Here is a 14,707-nt window from a genome sequence, read left to right as displayed (position 1 = left end):
CTAGGGACCCTTAGGATTCAAGGGGACTTAATCTCTCAACTTAGAACAGCCACAGGGCGCGTTTACACAATGATGAAGGGAGGGGACGGGGCCTGAGGTGACGTGTGCAAACACGCACTATGGCACGTTTTAAATTGGGGATATAATTTCCCTTCAATACTGAGGGCCCCTGGGGGCTAACTAGCCCACCAAGTGCTTCCAGTAAGCGCCACTGAGCTGCATTGCAGAGAGGTGGTCCAGGCCGTGCCACTTTTTACACCTCTCTGCAACGCAGCTCTGTGGCACTTACTGGTGGTACCTAGTGGGCTAGTTGGACCCTAGGGACCCTCAGGATTCAAATGAACTTAATCTCCCAACTAAAAATGGACACAGGGCGTGTTTACACAGTGGTGAAGGGATGGGACGGGGCCTGAGTTAACGTGTGCAAAAACGCCCTGTGGCCTGTTTTAAGAGGTAGTTTTAATCCCCATGCCCTATAATATACTAGGGGCTTACAGAGGAGGTCATGCTAATCACAGGGGGACCCCAACGCATAATGTTCCCTAGTGTATGTAGGTGTTTTCACTGTATTCTAAGTGTCTTTTAACATAGCACTGGCTCTAGGACTGGTTAGTCAGACTCAGTTACCACCAGTATCTGTCTGAAAAAGTTGAGGGTACAGGATGATTTTGCAACAAGGCTTCTTTCTGCTCTTCTTTTTGTTCTTTCTGCACGTTATCCTTCTTCCTGCACTTATCTTCGTATTTGAGGACATCTGTTGCTTCTTTATGCACTTCTTTTGTTTCTTTCTGTGCATTTTTTCTTCTTTCTTCACATGTCCTATCTCTGTAGGCATAGTTAGAAATTAGCATTTAAAAAACCTTTGAAATTCACAGAAAAAACCATAGGTTTCAGGCACGTTATAGTTAGGAATTAGCATTTAAAAAACCTCAGAAATTCACTGAAAAAACCATAGGTTTCAGGGGTGTTATAGTTAGCTGGACTTTTCACTTGTACAAAACCATTGAAATTCCCCCGTTATAGTTAGTTCAGCTAACTATAACTCGCGCGCCCGCAATGCACTGCTGATGACGTCACATATTACATCACTCATGACATGGTCAGTGACATCACTCATGACATCACTGATGACATCTCAAATGACATCACTGATGACATCATCCTTGTGATAGAGTGGCAGACCTCCTCTCACCCTAATATAACCTTTGATACACACATTCAAAAATAGAGACTAAAATTTTCAAAACTATGGACATACCAATACCAGTTACAACAACCTCTTCAGTAATTCTAAGATCCACATACACATCCACTCATTCACCAACAGTCCTATACAGTCACTCATACATGTATTCACTCATCATATGTACTCATTCACCTATACATCCTGTTACACAATGCCACTCATCCATAGAGTTACTCACACACATAGTCACTCATGCTAATAAAGAATCAAACATACATTTACTTGCATATACAGTTATACACACACCACCACACTTACTTCTACGGAAACTTACACATACTTAGTCTTTTAAACAATCACGTATAGAAACACATACTTATTCATACAGGAACTCTTTCAATCTCTCACTCTCACATATACTCACATATATACACCAATAGTCACATATACTAGTTTAAAACATATGTAGTTACTCATAAAGACACTATTGAGACAGTCATTCACTCACTAACACACCCATACACACACTCATCCACCCATACAGTCCTGCACACATGCTGTGTTCAACACATACAAACAGTGAGTCACTCATTCATGCACCTATGCACTACGTAATACCCCCCACCGAACCATGCAGACACTCAGACTGATACACAAAAAACCAACTAATAACCTATATAGACACCCATGTAGCTACTCACCAACCCATGCAGCCACTTATACACAAAGTGAGAGACTGATACAGATATTTACATATTTAAACATTACTCACTAAGCCATGTATTCACTATGATACACTTAATCAGTCAGTTACACAATCAATTTTTCAAAAACAAATCATCCATTTAGACACTTATATACCCATTTATTCTTCCATCGACCTTGAGATATACATATATAAAACATATTTAATTTTCAGAAAAACACATATTCTTTGGATGATGTAATCAGTGATGTCATCAGTGATGTCATTTGAGATGTCATCAGTGATGTCATGAGTGATGTCACTGACCATGTCATGAGTGATGTAATATGTGACGTCATCAGCAGTGCATTGCGGGCGCGCGAGTTATAGTTAGCTGAACTAACTATAACGGGGGAATTTCAATGGTTTTGTACAAGTGAAAAGTCCAGCTAACTATAACACCCCTGAAACCTATGGTTTTTTCAGTGAATATATATATATATATATATATATATATATGCAAACAATTTTCTCCCAGTTTGAAAGAAAAGTAGGGTCGCACTCCAGCGAATTTTGTAGTTCTTGATACAACTTTATTCAAAGTTCATATAATCCACAGATTTGGAGATGCAGAAAAAAACAACGAGTTTCGTCAGCGTCCGCTGACTTGTTCACGGGCACTATTAAATCAAACAAACAGGGTGTTTTTAACAAAATCAAGACAGGAAGTTGTCATACCTTCCTTTCCTGTCAATCACGGGGTGGTTTGAAACCCGTATTTCTGGGAAATGTAGTCCCCGTATGAATTAACCATAATTTACTTTGAAAATAGGCTAATTTTGAAACGAAAAACATAACATTAACATAAAATTGAATTGATTATAATGCAAACATTTATGCAGTATCATTTGCTCATTTGAGTCCTGTTTCAATAAATGCTTTCTATGTAAGTAATGACTGTTGTGCAGTATTTTGAAAGCCCTCTAGAGGGCATTCAAAATATTGCACAACAGTCATTACTTACATAGAAAGCATTTATTGAAACAGGACTCAAATGAGCCATTGACAATCAAAAAGTTTGGAACCACAAATGATACTGCATAAATGTTAGCATTATAATCAATTCAATTTTATGTTAATGTTTTGTTTTTCGTTTCAAAATTAGCCTATTTTCAAAGTAAATTATGGTTAATTCATACGGGGACTACATTTCCCAGAAATCCGGGTTTCAAACCACCCCGTGATTGACAGGAAAGGAAGGTATGACAACTTCCTGTCTTGATTTTGTTAAAAACACCCTGTTTGTTTGATTTAATAGTGACCGTGAACAAGTCAGCGGACGCTGATGAAACGCGTTGGTTTTTTCTGCATCTCCAAATCTGTGGATTATATGAACTTTGAATAAAGTTGTATCAAGAACTACAAAATTCGCTGGAGTGCGACCCTACTTTTCTTTCAAACTGGGAGAAAACTGTTTGCATATTAGCGGCGGTCCAAGCCGCAAGGGTGCCGCACCTTCTAATTGAGCGCCTTCAGTCCGGAACTGTTGGACCCCTTTTGGATAATATATATATATATATATATATATATATATATATATATATATATATATATATATATATATATATTCACTGAAAAAACCATAGGTTTCACACACGTTATAGTTAGGAATTAGCATTTAAAAAACCTTGCAAATTCACTGAAAAAACCATAGGTTTCACACATGTTATAGTTAGCTGGACATTTTACTGATAAAAAACCAATGAAATTCCCCCGTTATAGTTACTGTAGGCAACTATAACTCACGCGACCTTAATCCTCTGCTGATGCTAATACTGTATTTAGACACTTATTTGCCCATGTCTTCTTCCATTAAATTTTAGCTATACATATATTACAAATATTTTTTTTTCATAAAGACACATATGTCATCAGCAGAGGATTACGGTCGCGCGAGTTATAGTTGCCTACAGTAACTATAACGGGGGAATTTCATTGGTTTTTTATCAGTAAAATGTCCAGCTAACTATAACATGTGTGAAACCTATGGTTTTTTCAGTGAATTTGCAAGGTTTTTTAAATGCTAATTCCTAACTATAACGTGTGTGAAACCTATGGTTTTTTCAGTGAATATATATATATATATATATATATATATATATATATATATATTCACTGAAAAAACCATAGGTTTCACACATGTTATAGTTAGCGGAAATTTTACTGATAAAAAACCAATGAAATTGCCCCGTTATAGTTAGTGCTGGCAACTATAACTCACGCGACTGCAATCCTCTGCTGATGCTAATACTGTATTTAGACACTTATTTGCCCATGTCTTCTTCCATACATTTTTAGCTATACATATATTACAAATATTTTTTTTTATAAAGACACATATGTCATCAGCAGAAGATTGCGGTCGCGTGAGTTATAGTTGCCAGCACTAACTATAACGGGGCAATTTCATTGGTTTTTTATCAGTAAAATTTCCGCTAACTATAACATGTGTGAAACCTATGGTTTTTTCAGTGAATTTGCAAGGTTTTTTAAATGCTAATTCCTAACTATAACGTGTGTGAAACCTATGGTTTTTTTCAGTGAATTTGTACGGTTTTTTAAATGCTAAGTTACTTTACGCCATTCGAGGCGTGCGCGCCCACTTAACGCAGTGCGTTCCGTGCACGGTTTTTATCAACTTTAATAAGCCCTGTACATTTGGTGGCCTTCGGCCACCAAAAGCACAGGGGGTGGGGTCAATGTGGATAGTGTTTTTTTTATTTCGATTTTATAATTTCATGTTGCCAAAATATAGTTTTTTTACTGGTGTAATAAGCAGTGCGTTCCGTGCACGGTTTTTATCAACTTTAATAGGCCCTGTACATTTGGTGGCCTACGGCCACCAAAAGCACAGGGGGTGGGGTAAGTGTGGATAGTGTTTTTTTTATTTCTATTTTTTACCGTACGCTTACGGTAAGCGTACGGTAAGCGTACTCGGCGAAATTGCCGAAAAAAAAATAAAACCGTTTTTGCTCTTGGGGGATGTTTGGGGACTCCCTCAACATGACTATGTGGGAGGGAGTTGTCAAAACAGCCCCGTAACATGTTTTTAGGCATCATGTTTGATAAATAACACTCAGTGCGAGAGACAAAATGGCGGACGCCGCTTCCTGGTTTCGGCCGATTCGAATGTTTACTAAGATCTAAGAGCCAATCAGAATCGCGCTCGCGCACGCCACCGTACGCGTACGGTAAGCGTACGGTAAGCGTACCGTAAGCGGGCTCAGATATATATATTGATTTAAAGGCTATTTTCTCAGAATCTACTGAACAGATTTACACCAAACCTACAAAAGGCACTTCCTTGACATAGGGACTACCTCTCTGCCAAATTTCTAGTAATTCTGTTCAGCCGTTCCGGCTGTAGCTCGTTCTAAAGGTCCTATGGAAAAATGCATGGGAAAAACGCGTTTTGGGACCCCCCTTTTATCTCAGCCCCCGCTTGACGAATCCCCCCGAGACTTTCAGGGTAGGAGCGGAGCGTAGCGCCCCACCTATTTTGAGAAATTCGCGAGGATTCATCGACCGGCGCCAAAGTTATTCAAAATAGAATGTTGCGGATTTCCTATGGAAAAGGGGTCCTAACTATAACTACCTACTGGCGACCGCCAGTAGGTAATATACATATATATATATATATATATATATACATATTATCCAAAAGGGGTCCAACAGTTCCCGACTGAAGGCGCTCAATTAGAAGGTGCGGCACCCTTGCGGCTTGGACCGCTGCTAATATGCAAACAATTTTCTCCCAGTTTGAAAGAAAAGTAGGGTCGCACTCCAGCGAATTTTGTAGTTCTTGATACAACTTTATTCAAAGTTCATATAATCCACAGATTTGGAGATGCAGAAAAAACCAACGCGTTTCATCAGCGTCCGCTGACTTGTTCACGGTCACTATTAAATCAAACAAACAGGGTGTTTTTAACAAAATCAAGACAGGAAGTTGTCATACCTTCCTTTCCTGTCAATCACGGGGTGGTTTGAAACCCGGATTTCTGGGAAATGTAGTCCCCGTATGAATTAACCATAATTTACTTTGAAAATAGGCTAATTTTGAAACGAAAAACAAAACATTAACATAAAATTGAATTGATTATAATGCTAACATTTATGCAGTATCATTTGTGGTTCCAAACTTTTTGATTGTCAATGGCTCATTTGAGTCCTGTTTCAATAAATGCTTTCTATGTAAGTAATGACTGTTGTGCAATATTTTGAATGCCCTCTAGAGGGCTTTCAAAATATTGCACAACAGTCATTACTTACATAGAAAGCATTTATTGAAACAGGACTCAAATGAGCAAATGATACTGCATAAATGTTTGCATTATAATCAATTCAATTTTATGTTAATGTTATGTTTTTCGTTTCAAAATTAGCCTATTTTCAAAGTAAATTATGGTTAATTCATACGGGGACTACATTTCCCAGAAATCCGGGTTTCAAACCACCCCGTGATTGACAGGAAAGGAAGGTATGACAACTTCCTGTCTTGATTTTGTTAAAAACACCCTGTTTGTTTGATTTAATAGTGACCGTGAACAAGTCAGCGGACGCTGATGAAACGCGTTGGTTTTTTCTGCATCTCCAAATCTGTGGATTATATGAACTTTGAATAAAGTTGTATCAAGAACTACAAAATTCGCTGGAGTGCGACCCTACTTTTCTTTCAAACTGGGAGAAAATTGTTTGCATATTAGCGGCGGTCCAAGCCGCAAGGGTGCCGCACCTTCTAATTGAGCGCCTTCAGTCCGGAACTGTTGGACCCCTTTTGGATAATATGTATATATATATATATATATATATATATATATATATATATATATATATATATATATATATATATATATATATATATATATATATATATATATATTCACTGAAAAACCATAGGTTTCACACAAGTTATAGTTAGGAATTAGCATTTAAAAAACCTTGCAAATTCACTGAAAAAACCATAGGTTTTACACATGTTATAGTTAGCTGGACATTTTACTGATAAAAAACCAATGAAATTCCCCCGTTATAGTTACTGTAGGCAACTATAACTCACGCGACCGTAATCCTCTGCTGATGCTAATACTGTATTTAGACACTTATTTGCCCATGTCTTCTTCCATTAAATTTTAGCTATACATATATTACAAATATTTATTTTTCATAAAGACACATATGTCATCAGCAGAGGATTACGGTCGCGTGAGTTATAGTTGCCTACAGTAACTATAATGGGGGAATTTCATTGGTTTTTTATCAGTAAAATGTCCAGCTAACTATATCATGTGTGAAACCTATGGTTTTTTCAGTGAATTTGCAAGGTTTTTTAAATGCTAATTCCTAACTATAACGTGTGTGAAACCTATGGTTTTTTCAGTGAATTTGTACGTTTTTTTAAATGCTAAGTTACTTTACGCCATTTGTGGCGTGCGCGCCCACTTAACGCAGTTCGTTCCGTGCGCGCACGGTGCGCTTTGCGCACCGTGCGTGCACAGTGAGCACGCGGTGCGCTTTGCGCACCGCGTGCCCACGTTACGCTAGATGGGCCATGAACGCACGATGCGCTTCGCGCACCGTGCGCACATGGAGGACATATGATGACCATCGTTGTGACAGGTAAAATATATGTTTTGTTTTGTTATAACAAGCCATGCACAATTGGTGCCCTTCGGGCACCGATTGCACACGGGGTGGGGAGAATGTGGAAATTTTTTGTCTTTTTTAAATTATTTATTACCGTATGCGTACGGTAAGCGTAATCGGCGAAATTTTCGAAAAAATTAAAATTGCCTTTTTACACTTGGGGGATCGTTGGGGACTCCCTCGACATGGATAGGTGCTTGGGAGCTGTCTAAACAGCCCCTTTACATGTTTTTGCACTTTGTTTTTCAACCCCCTGTCAGAGTGCGAGAGAGAAAATGGCGGCCGCCGCTTCCTGGTTTCGACCGATTCGAATGTTTACTAAGATCTAACGGCCAATCAGAATCACGCTCGCGCACGTCACCGTACGCATACGGTAAGCGCACCGTAAGCGCACCGTAAGCTGGCTCAGATATATATATTGATTTAAAGGCTATTTTCTCAGAATCTACTGAACAGATTTACACCAAACCTACAAAAGGCACTTCCTTGACCTGAGGACTACCTCTCTGCTAAATTTCATTAAATTCTGTTCAGCCGTTCGTGCTGTAGCTCTGTCTAAAGGTCCTATGGAAAAATGCATGGGAAAAACGCGTTTTGGGACCCCCCTTTTATCTCAGCCCCCACTTGACGAATCCCCCCGAGACTTTCAGGGTAGGAGCGGAGCTCAACGCCCCACCTATTTTGAAAATTTTGCGAGGATTCGTCGACCGGCGCCAAAGTTATTCAAAATAGAATGTTGCGGATTTCCTATGGAAACAGGGTCCTAACTATAACTATCTACTGGCGACCGCCAGTAGATAATATATATATATATATATATATCACAACCAAACCCGATCTTCATAAAATCGGACACCGACACAGGAGATGCTGTTAGCCATCCGGCTAGGGTTTATTCTTCTTTTTGCAACGCGTTTCGGCACAACTGCCTTGCTCACACAATTTAACATTACGAATCAATTTCATTTAAATACAAGTCACAGAGTCACATGACCACTTCCAAAATAACCACTAAAAACAGACTCATGTTACTTTTCTCGTAATGCTGATACTTTTAACACAATCATTTTTAACACAGTATTATTAATTATAGCATAGTGCCACGCTCCCTCCTCTCTTAATATATTAAAATCCTAAAATTCTTTTTCATTTAAGGATTTCAAAACCCATAATACTGAAGCATTACAGTTATATTAAAAAACCAATCATTCTCACAGAGGACACCGGGAGTAAGTGATTCTCAAGCATAAAAAGCCTTAAAAATGTTAATACAGCATTACACAGTAATATAAGTAATACTCATATATTACAAAGGAACAGTGGTAATTTTCAAAATTTGATGCAGTATTTCTGGGCAAGTGCCCCATCATTATCATCAGTTGATCATTGGATGTTGTATTGATCAGGTATAACGTAGTAACTATTTTCTGTCAATCCACTGTTCAGACCTTAATGTGAACAAGAAATCAAAAGATGAAAAGACCATTGTAGGGTGGTCATTTTATGGTACATACCCTTATTTATATTAAACTGTCTTCTTAACAATAAATAATATAAATATTAAAATTATTATAAAACACTTGTGCACATTAGTTCTAAATAAAGTGCTAGTGCCTACTGTGTGCAAAAACCGCAATTCCAGTAAAGTGCAACTCCAATAAAGTGCAAATGCATTACAGTACTTGGTTTTAAGATAGTCTATAATTAACTTATTAGGTATGTCCTTTCTTATCATTACTACAAATGATGAAATTCTCTTCATACCAGCAACTAGTTATAAATGATGTTTTTTAAAGGAATTTGTCTTATTCATCTGTGACCCTATAACAATTTAAAATCTGTAAAATTTGAACTAAAAAGAGGAGCAGCACTCACTCTTAATGTATACTTCTATATCAGATGTACATGGAGATCCTCTTCAACATTCAAACCATTTGGACTTTTCGTATTAAACATCAATATATATTTAGACTCCAATTTCCGTAACTTTCTTTCTCTATCACCTCCTCTTTGTTTTATGGGGATCTGGTCAATAGCAAAGTACACTAGTTCACTAGTGTTGCCTTTATGGAATTCATTCATATGGCGTGCTACTACATAGTTTTTATCATTATTCCCAATTGCCCTAAGATGTTGTAGGATACGTACATGAACCCTGTGAATAGTGCTTCCCACATACATCTTAGGGCAAGAACATTTTAAAATGTAGACAACAAATTCACTTTTACAGTTCAAAGGTTTCCTTAATTTCCAGGGGCTATTCAGGAGAGGTGAGGCTACCTGTTGCGTATTTTTTCCGTGTTTACAGGCCTTACATTTAAAACATTTATGAAAGCCCGGACTCACTTTTAGCCAACCACCTCCTTTCTTGACCTCCAGATTAGTCATGAATAAATCATCTCTCATAGACCTGGCCCGATTAAATGTCATTAAGGGCCTTCTGGATATTGTCCCCTGTAGGATCGGATCCTGTTTGACCAGGTACCAGTGTCTACTCAGACTGTCTCTCACCCGAGTCTGGTATGCACTGAATCCTGTTATCATACGGATTTCACTCTGGGTGTGTTTCTTTTTTTCCTCGACTTTCTTTTTATCAGGTTTTAATAACGCACATCTATCCAAACCATCTACTTTTTCTTTAGCTTGATTTAGTGTTTCCAATTTGTATCCTCTTTGTAAGAATCTGTGTGTGAGAGCCCCCTGAGCTTTACTCAGGGCATTCGCTTCACTACAATTACGCTTCATTCTTAGGTTCTCCGCATAAGGGATACTCATCTTTAGTTTGGTGGGATGAAAACTAGCCGCGTGCAGAATTGAATTGCCGGCGCTTGTTTTCCTGTATGTACATGTTTGGATTGATTGTTGTGCGATATATACTTCCAAATCGAGGTAAGTCACACTCTCTGTACTCATTTGTTCTGTGAATTTCAAATTTAGGTTGTTTACATTAATACGGTCAATGAAATGTTGGGCTGATTCTCTGGATCCATTCCATATGATGAATAAATCATCAATGAATCGGATCCATTTGATGACATGATCCCTCCATTCACTACTGTACTCAACTCTGAGCACCTGTTCCTCCCACCAGCCCATATGCAAATTAGCATAGCTGGGGGCGAAACAGGTGCCCATTGCCGTGCCCTTCAACTGTTTGAAAGTGTCTCCTCCAAATAAAAAATGGTTATTGTTGAGACACAATCTACACATCTCCAACAACATATTAGTATGTTGGTAGAGGTTGATCGGTCTCGAATTGAGGAAGTGTCTCATTGCTCTTAACCCATCTTCATGGGCAATGCTCGTGTAGAGGCTCACGACATCTAATGTGATGAGGATATAGGAATCCTGCCATTTCACATCTTCCAATTTAATCAGAAAATCCCTAGAGTCTTGTATGTAAGCCGGTAAGGCTCTTACATGTTTTTGTAGAAATGAGTCCAAATACCTTGACGTAGGTTCAAAAAGACTCCCTAGAGCGGAGATTATCGGTCTCCCTGGCGGTTTTTCCCTCTGCTTATGGATCTTTGGTATTAAGTATAGAATCGGTACGACTGGTTTGTCTACCTTCAAAAAGGAGTATTCTGATTGGTTAATCAGGCCAATCCCTCGCCATCTGGCCAGGTCCTTTTCGTACTTCATTTTAACCTCAACCAGATTGCTTTGTGGCACCAATGCATAACAAGACTTATCTCTCAGTTGCATGTTCGCCTCACGATTGTAAGCCTCCAATGGCCATAGTACAAGGTTACCCCCTTTGTCAGCCTGCCTTACTACTATATCCTGTCTCTTTTGGATTTTGGTTATCACCGACTGATACTTTTTATCAAAAATTGTTTCAGTTTTCAGAAAGCCTTTACTAGAACTTATAGATATTTCTTTTAGATCCTTGATCACTAAATCAGAAAATAAGTCTAGAGCATCTTTGGGAGTGTTAGGCGTGAAGGTAGATTTTGGTCTGAAATTAGTGACTGAGCTGTCAAATACATCAAAACAAAATGGCTCAATTGTCTGACTAATCTGTTCTACCCCATCACCCACTTCCCCTTCCCTCATTAACTGATGGCAGTCAAATAACACTTGCATATCACCAACTTCTAAATTACCTGGATGTTCACCAATCACATTCTTATTCGTCTTTGGATTGGTGATCTTCATATCAAAGAATTTTTTAAGCTTCAATTTCCTCACGAACTTAAAAAAGTCAATGCGTGTTTGGGTGTAATTGAAGTTAGTGCGTTTGCAGAAGGAAAGACCAAGTGACAGAATCTTCGTTTCTTCGTCTGTCAGGGTCAAATCTGTTAAGTTTATCACTGTTGGTGCTACTTCTTATATATATATATATGTATGTATGTATATATATATGTATATATATATATATATATATATATATATATATATATATATATATATATATATATATATATATATAAAGAAAGGAAGGGAAAGAGCCCACAGCTGCGTCCTTGTTTCAAGCTGGCTTCTTTATTATGCCAAGCGTACGTGGCAGCGCACAACTCTTAAATACCTAATACGCATTTCGGCGCCCAGCGCCTTGTTCACAGGTGAGTTGAGTTATTGAATTTACATCCCAGTGGTCACGTGGCCTGTCTTTCCGACCACAATTCCCAGAATGCAACATAATGCAAATCTTACAGCCTGGCTCGACCTCGTTTCACTATTAGCATAAATGGCTTGTAAATAATGTCAAAGTCCAGTATTTAGCTTATTTTCTGCATTGCATTCCCGGAAAGTCCTTTATGAAGCACAGTGCACTTTGCTGCCACGTCGTGGATTTTTGCCTGACAACGAAGCACGGAGACTGCTTGAAAGAGGTGACAGACCTCCTTCATTCCCTTTCTCTCCCAAACACCCAAATAGTCCTGGCAATCCAAGTTTGACTGTGGTGGTTGGGGAGCGAGTCATGCCCCCTCCGTTAATTGCACAAAAGATTCTCCACTTTACCGGGGGCCACAGACTCTGCAGGGCGGGCTCTCGTATTACCAGGAATGGAGGATCCTGATTGCAAACAACAAAGAAAGGAAAGAGCCCACAGCTGCGTCCTTGTTTCAAGCTGGCTTCTTTATTATGCCAAGCGTACGTGGCAGCGCACAACTCTTAAATACCTAATACGCATTTCGGCGCCCAGCGCCTTGTTCACAGGTGAGTTGAGTTATATATATATATATGTATGAGGTTTCAGGCACGTTATAGTTAGAAATTAGTATTTAAAAAACCTTAGAATTTCACTGAAAAAAACATAGGTTTCAGGGGCGTTATAGTTATTTGGACATTTCACTCGTACAAAACCATTGAAATTCCCACGTTATAGTTAGTTCAGCTAACTATAACTTGCGTCCCTGCATTGCACTGCTGATGATGTCACATATTGCGTCACTCATGACATGGTCAGTGACATCACTGATGACATCACTGATGACATCTCAAATGACATCACTGATGACATCACTGATGACATTATCCAGTAACTGTGTGTTGTTGTAAAGTTTAAATATGTTTAGTATATATAGGGAAATGCGTATTGAATAATGAGTGGGTGTATAGGTGTCTGAATGGATGATTTAGTAGTTTCATGACTGACTATAAGCGAGTGAATTAATTTATCTTACTGAATGCATGGGTTAGTGAGTAGACTGTGTGAATGTCTGTATCCATCTATCTGTTGGTGTGTAAGCGGCTGCATGGGTTTGCGAATAGCTACATGAGTGTCTATATGGGTTATTGATTGGTTGTCTGAGTATCTTTATGGGTGCCTGAGTGTTTGTGTGGGTGGGGTATATGTGACTCTGTACATAGATATGTGAGTGGTTGATTCACTGTGTGCATGATTTCAAGAGTACATCTGTGATGGACTCTCTGGGTGGGTGAGTGTATGTATAGGTGTGTGAGTGAGTGAATGTATATCTCAGTTGTATATGTGTTAGGAACTACATATGTGAAAGGCAGTATATATGTGCGTTGGAGTATATAAATGGCTATAAGTGAGAGTGTGTTATTGTGAGAGTGGCTGTATGGATGAGTCTGTGCTTTTATCAGTGATTGTATAGGAGCGTAAGTATGTGCTAGTATTTGTATGAGTAAGTGATCTGGTGTGTGTATAACTGTATAAGTGAGTAAATGGCAGTGTGATTAATTATTCGCATGACTGACTAGTTGTGTGAGTACCTCTATGGATGAGTGGCAGTGTGTGAGTTTCTATATAGGTGTATGAGTGCATATGATAGTCCTGTACTGAGTGACCATAAGTATGAGTGACCGTACGGGTGAGTGAGTGGATGTGTGTGTAGACCTAGGAATCAGTCAGTGCATTTCTAGTAACTGGTATTGGTGTGTCGATGTTTTTAAAAATGGTAGTCTATATTTTACAGTTGGTGTATCAAAGGTTATATTAGGGTGTAGGAGGTGCATCAGATTTTCACGTGGATGATGTCATCAGTGATGTCATTTGAGATGTCATCAGTGATGTCACTGACCATGTCATAAATTATTTAATATGTGATAACATCAGCAGTGCATTGAGGGGGCACGAGTTATAGTTAGCTCAACTAACTATAACGGCAGAATTTCTATGGTTTTGTATGAGTGAAATGTCCAACTAACTATAACGTCCCTGAAACCTATGGTTTTTTCAGTGAATTTCAAAGGTTTTTTAAATGCTAATTTGTAACTATAACGTCCCTGAAACCTATGGTTTTTTCTGTGAATTTCAAAGGATTTTTAAATGCTAATTTCCAACTACATCCTCCCTGAAAGCTACTATTAATAATAATAGCGGATACCTGTGTAAGTAACTAGTCCATTCCATCAGTACATGACTAGTAACTGGAATAATTACAGTGCTGCAAACAGAGTGCATGGTGAATCTATAAGTTCTTACGTATTGCCTGGATGGGTGATTGGAGAAGTGCATCGGACTCACAGTAGGATTCCTACACAGCATGGGTAATAACTTCGTATTTAGAGGAGTGTATTAATAGTATATAGGTGGTTAGATATCTGCATGGATAGTGTACAGAATATTGTAGCTTTACTTGTATTAGTAATTAGGCCATTCCATAAGTACGTGACTAGTAACAAGATGATTATAGTTCTGTAAAGAGAGTGCATAC

Source organism: Triturus cristatus, chromosome 2_1 (genome assembly GCF_964204655.1).
Source record: "Triturus cristatus chromosome 2_1, aTriCri1.1, whole genome shotgun sequence".
NCBI classification, from domain to species: domain Eukaryota; kingdom Metazoa; phylum Chordata; class Amphibia; order Caudata; family Salamandridae; genus Triturus; species Triturus cristatus.
The sequence above is the reverse complement of the archived record's forward strand: the minus strand, read 5'-3'. Positions refer to the sequence as shown.